Source organism: Otolemur garnettii, unplaced genomic scaffold (assembly GCF_000181295.1).
Source record: "Otolemur garnettii isolate 467f Iridium unplaced genomic scaffold, OtoGar3 scaffold00185, whole genome shotgun sequence".
NCBI lineage: Eukaryota > Metazoa > Chordata > Mammalia > Primates > Galagidae > Otolemur > Otolemur garnettii.
The window spans coordinates 2,588,590-2,594,641 of NW_003852580.1; positions in this window are offsets into that span (position 1 = coordinate 2,588,590).

The following is a 6,052-nucleotide window of genomic DNA, read 5'->3' on the forward strand; positions in this document are numbered from 1 at the left end:
ATGAGATGTCGGCCATGCGGGCCGAACCCTGCTCCGTGTGGGCCCGTCACCTCTCGTTCCCGGGCTGCTCGAGCCGGAGTCGGCCAGCCTCCGGGAAACGAAGTTCCGGGCCGCGGTGGTGAAGGCAGCGAGGGAGAGACTAGGGGGCCTCGGGCGCGCGCAGCTCCCGCCCGCACGCGCCTCGGGACGTTTCTCCGAACCCGAGCTGCAGCTGTGCTCTGCTCGCCAGGGTCCAGGGCTGTTTCGCGCTCCCGGTGTTGGAGTGGGGGAGAATTAAAAGCGGTGTGCGTTTCCGCTTGACATCGCTCTCGGCAGTGACAGCCGTCGAGAAAGGTGGCCTCTGCTTGCTTCCTGGAATCCTTCGAGCGTCCTCCCTGAGACTGGAAAGCTGAAACTTGAGGGATTCTTGTAGTTTAGGTCATAAAAGGAAAGGTAAAGTACGATGGCTAGTCAAAGGCGTTAATTTATGCTACAGGAGAAACACGGTCTTGCACTTCACCATTTAGCTCCACGAGACATGAAAAAGTAAGATGAGAATATGTTCAGTAATTTTTTTTTTTTTAATTTGAGACTGTCTCAAGATGTCGCTCTGGGTAGAGTGCTGTGATGTCAGAGTTCACAGCATCTTCCAACTCAGGCTCAAGAGATCCTCTTGCCTCCATTTTTTGTTCTTTTCCCTTTTATAGTAGAGGGGTGGGTCTCGCTTTTACCCAGACTGCTCTGGAACTCATGAACTCAGGCAGTCCACCCGCCTCGGGTTCCCGAAGAGCTAGGATTACAGGCGTGAGCCACCGCTCCCCGCCTGTGTTCAGTAATTTTGTTTGCAAAGTTAACCTAAAATTAAGCTTCTAGTAAGTCTGGGCTCTATTTTAAGTGCATCGGTGTACTTGTGTAGGAGAAACAAATCAAAAAAACTAAATGATCTCTCTCTCCCTTTCTTTCTTTTATCCCTTTCTTTGAACCACTCTCTCACTTTCACTATTTCTCTGTTCTACACATTCAAGGAAACTACTCTAGTAACAAACGAGCAACTGACGTGTAAAAGTGTAGTCTTGAACTGTATACTTTAAATTTGTAAATTGTGGAGTGTGTTAATTATATCTCAATAAAAATTTTATTTTTAATCTTAAAGAAAAAACAACTAAATGAGCACCTGGCGCGGTAGCTCACGCCTGTAATCCCAGCGCTCTGGGAGTCCGAGGTGGGTGGATTGCCTGAGCGCACAGGTGAGACTCTGTCTCCAAAAAATAAAATAAAACTAAATGAACAAAATTGATGCTCTCTCTCTTTTTTTTTTTTTCAACTTCTGTATTTTACTAGGTGCTAACAACTGGTAAACAAAATACTCAGGGCTCAAATTATGAAACCATGGAAATTGCAAATTCCAGAGTAGATGGGACCAGGAGAATGGCCCTTCCCTCTTAGGCAGCATGTGCTACATTAAAAGGACATTCTTCTGTCCGCTGGCCCAGTTTAAATCCCAACCTTGCTAATGACTGTCACCCTGGACACTTCATCTCTCAAAGCCTTAGCTTCTTTATGGGTAAAAGATAGGAATTAGCACACATTTCATATGGTGATCAGGAGCATTGAATAAAGGGGGGTGGGATCCTACCCAACAGGAAGTACATTCAGGTGTGGGCACACCTCTTAGGTGAAGGGCACAACTACAACTTGGACCTTTACCTTACAAATGCAAACAATGTAACCTAATTGTACCCTGTGAAACCAGTGGACCAGTGCTTGGCACATATGTGGGACTTTGTGTGAGTGTTAATTATGCTATAACTGGACTTTAAAACTTCTCCAGGCAACCAGGTTTTTTCTTCCTGCACTCAACCAGTAACTTCATCAGATGAGAGTTGAACACCTGATTTTTTTTTTTTTTTTTTTGAGGGAGAGCCTCAAATTGTTGTCCTGGGTAAGTACCATGGCATTACAGCTCATAGCAACCTCTAACTCCTGGGCTAAAGCAATTCTCCTACTTCTGCCTCCCAAGTAGCTGGGACTACAGGCACCTGCCACAGCGCCCAGCTATTTTTTTGTTGCAGTTGTCAATTGTTATTAAGCTGGCCCAGGCCTGGTATGAACCCGCCAACCTGGATGTACGTGGCCGGCTCCATAACCACTGCTACGGGCACCCAGCAGCCCTTTTTTTTTTTTTTTCAAACAGAGCCTCAAGCTGTCACCCTGGGCAGACCGCAGGGGCATCGTGGCCCACAGCAACCTCCCAACTCCCGGGCTCCAAGCCAGTCTCCTACCTCTGCCTCCTAAGTAGCTAGGATCACAAGTACCTGCCACAACCCCTGGCCATCTTTTGGTGGCAGCTGTCATTGTTTCTTGGCAGGCTCAGGCTGGATTTGAACCTGCCAGTTCAGGTGCATGTGGCTGGCGCCTGAGCTGCTGGAGCCACAGGTGCCGAGCCATGCCTTTTTACTTTCTAAGCATGGCTATGAAGACTTTTTTTTGGACACAAAGTCTCACTGTGTAGCCTTTGGTAGAGTGCCTTGGTGTCACAGGAGAAATAAATAAAAAAAAACTAAATGATCTTGGCTTGGCGCCTGTGGCTCAAGCAGCCAAGGCACCAGCCACATACACCTGAGCTGGAGGGTTTAAATCCAGCCTGGGCCCACCAAACAACAATTACAGTTGCAACCAAAAAATAGCCAGGCATTGTGGCAGGCGACTTTAGTCCCAGCTACTCGGGAGGCGGAGGCAGGAGAATCGCTTGAGCCCAGGAGTTGGAGGATGCTGTGAGCTATATGCCATGGCACTCTACCCAGGGTGAGAGCTTGAGGCTCTGTCTCAAAAAAAAAAAAAAAACCTAAATGATCTTGGGCTTAAATGATTCTCTTGCCTCAGCCTCCCAAGTAGCTGGGACTACAGGTGCCTGCCACAACATCCTGCTAATTTTTGGTTGTAGTTGTCGTTTGGCAGGCCTGGGCTGGATGTGAACCCTCCAGCTCCAGTGTATGTGGCAGGCGCCCTAGCCACTGAGCTACAGGCGTTGAACCAAGCTATGAAGAAATTTTAAATTATGCCTTTGGCTCCCATTCTGTTTCTGTTGGGTGACCCTAGGCAAAGGGCTATTATGAAGTGGGAGAGCTATGGTGGCATGAGGGTTAGCACTTATCCTGCATTCAACAGATGTTTTAAGTGCCTACTATGTGCCCACCTACATTCTAAACTCTGTGCTAAGTACAGAGTGAAAGGGGCTAGGGTTAGGGCACTGCTTTATCTAAGTTAGTCAGCGAAGTTCCCAGATGAGATGACCTTTGAGCACAAACATGAATGGAAGGGAACTAGGCTTGCAGGTTATAGGGAAAGAAGACCCCAGGAAGGAGCAACCTGAGAGCCAGTGAGGGGGCAAGAGCCAGTGAGGGCTTCAGGTCCACTGTGCAACCTTGTGTACAGCATGAAGAGTCAGGACTTGCTCCCAGTGGAAAGGCCAGCTGGCAGGACTTGGGGAGAAGGATGACATGTGGAAGAGTGGCTCTGGAAACTGCAGAGCACAGGGACAGTTGTGAGAGGCTACTGGGGAGACCATCAGACTCAAACACAGTTATAAGATTTGTGGCTATGAAAGAAGGGCCCAGGGTGACGTTGGCATTGCCTGGAAGGGGGCCTCAGGGAGAGGCAACTTTAAAAAATCCAGAGTTTAGTTTCCTTTTTTATTTTTTGAGACAGAGCCTCAAGCTGTCACCCTGGGTAGAGTGTTTGGCATCACAGCTCACAGCAACATCCAACTCCTGGGCTCAAGCGAGTCTCCTGCCTCCGCCTCCCAAGTAGCTGGGATTACAGGCGCCCGCCACAACGCCTGGCTATTTTTGCAGCCGTCGTTGTTTGGCGGGCCCGGGCTGGATTGGAACCCTCCAGCTCAGCTGTACGTGGCTAGCGCCTTAGCCACTTGAGCTACAGGCGCCCAGCCCAGAGTTTAGTTTTCAATACCTAAGTCTGAGATGCCTGTGCCTCCTGCATGGGTAGTAGGTGGAAATGGCACTAGGGGTCCAGCCAAAGTAGGACTAACCAGGCCTCCTTGAAAGTGTAGGCGTAGTCCTCACCTGCACCAAGGAAGGGTCTCTGGCAAGGACAAGCCACTCTAGAAGCAGCATGAAGAGCATAAGGACAGAGGGCTGTGATCGTCCCAGAGCAAAGAGGAACCACAAGAGCAGACAGGAAGTGGTGAAGCGAGAGGATGTGGAGGCCAGGGAGGGCCGGTCAGCTGCCACAGCCCTGCAGGACCTAGAAGACCAAGAAGGGAGCCGCCACTGCTCTGACAGCTGCCAGGGAGTCAATGTTGTCACATCTGTCATTTTAAGATGTTTGTGAGGGCAGTGCCTGTGGCTCAAAGAAGTAGGGTGCCAGCCCCATATATGGCAAGGTGGCAGGTTCAAACCCAGCCCTGGCCAAAAAAAATAGATGTGTGTGAGCCAGCTCTGGGAGGCCAAGGCTGGTGAATTGCTTGAGCTCAAGAATTCAAGCAGCCTGAGCCAAAGCAAGACCCTATCTCTACTAAAAATAGAAAAACTGAGGCCAAAGGACCACTTGAGCCTTAGAAGTTGCTGTGAGCTATGACACCATGGCACTCCTACCCAGGGTGACAGCTTGAAACTCTGTCTCAAAAATGAAAGAGGGTGGCGCCTGTGGCTCAGGGAGTAGGGCACCAGCTCTATATACCGGAGGTGGTGGGTTCAAGCCCAGCCCCAGCTTAAAACTGCAAAATAAATAAATAAATAAACAAAAGATATGTATGAGCCAAACAGGCCCTGCTCCAGAGATTTGGAGCCAGCAGATCTGGAGTGAGATCCAGAAGGGTTCACCAGGGTGGCTAAAGAGCCATCTCTGAAAAACATTCCTAGAGTCACTTTCTGACCCCAACTAGTGATGCCCTTAGCCAAGCCTCCATCACAAAGCCTGCCCTGAAATACCCTCTCATCACCACCCAGCTGGAAGCTCTTGAACTCATTCTGCAACACTGCTCAGGGGCTATTCTTCACTGGGCAGTGATTTAGGAGGTGGGGATTTAGCCAGAGCATAGTCCAGTCCCTGCCAAAGGCACTTAAACCCCAATGTGTCTCTTCCCTGGAACCTAAAGGGGCTCACATGTGGCTGAAGAGAAATCTGATGCTGTTTTGTGTAGTTAACTCATATGAACTACGGTGCTCAAGGGAGTGAAGACATCAAGAAGGGAGGCCTTGACAGTCAGGTAATGTTGGACAGCACTCTCCCAGGAAACAATGAAGAGCAGTCCTCATGCCTCTAAGCAAAAGCACAGGAGCCTTCACACCAGCTGCCTGCTGCCCAGCCAGGGACTGGGAGAGTGAAAGGCCTGGTGACCCCTGGAGGTCGTGGCCTGGACAGGTGCTTCTCCCTATTGCAGACTGGCCAGAAGCACCTAGCTGTCCTCCATCTTCTTCTACACAGTGGGCCAAAGGAGACCCATATCTGAACTGACCAGTGGCTTCAGTCCAACAGGCCTACCCTCAGCCTTGCAGTCAGCACTGGCCTACTAACATTCTTGTCTTTAGAATTTGGAACCCAAGCCAATGTCATAATAAATTTTGACAAGTTTTCCTTTCCACTTGCCATAATTCTGGGGAATACCATCCTCTTGATCATGTGCGGGAGAAGAACTCTGCTAGAAAGTCGGACCCTTCGGTTCTTGGACCCTAGTTTCATCCCACCAAGAGCATCCCACAATGTTTAATACTCCATACCCAGTACTTTTCTGTAACCCTATCAATTGTGGTTTTTATCCAGATAGTAATTTTTCATGTTTTTTTTCCCCTAAATTTTTATTGAAGTAAAATACATATAAAATTTTCTAGGCCAGGCTTGGTGACTCACGCCTGTAATCCTAGCACTCTGGGAGGCCAAGGAGGATAAATTGCCTGAGCTCACCAGTTTAAGACCAGCCTGAGCCAAAGAGAAACCCTGTCTCTAAAAATAAATAAATAGGCTCGGCACCTATAGCTCAGCCAGCTAGGGCGCCAGCCACGTACACCTAAGGTGGCGGGTTCGAATCCCCAGCCCAGACCCGCCAAACAACAAT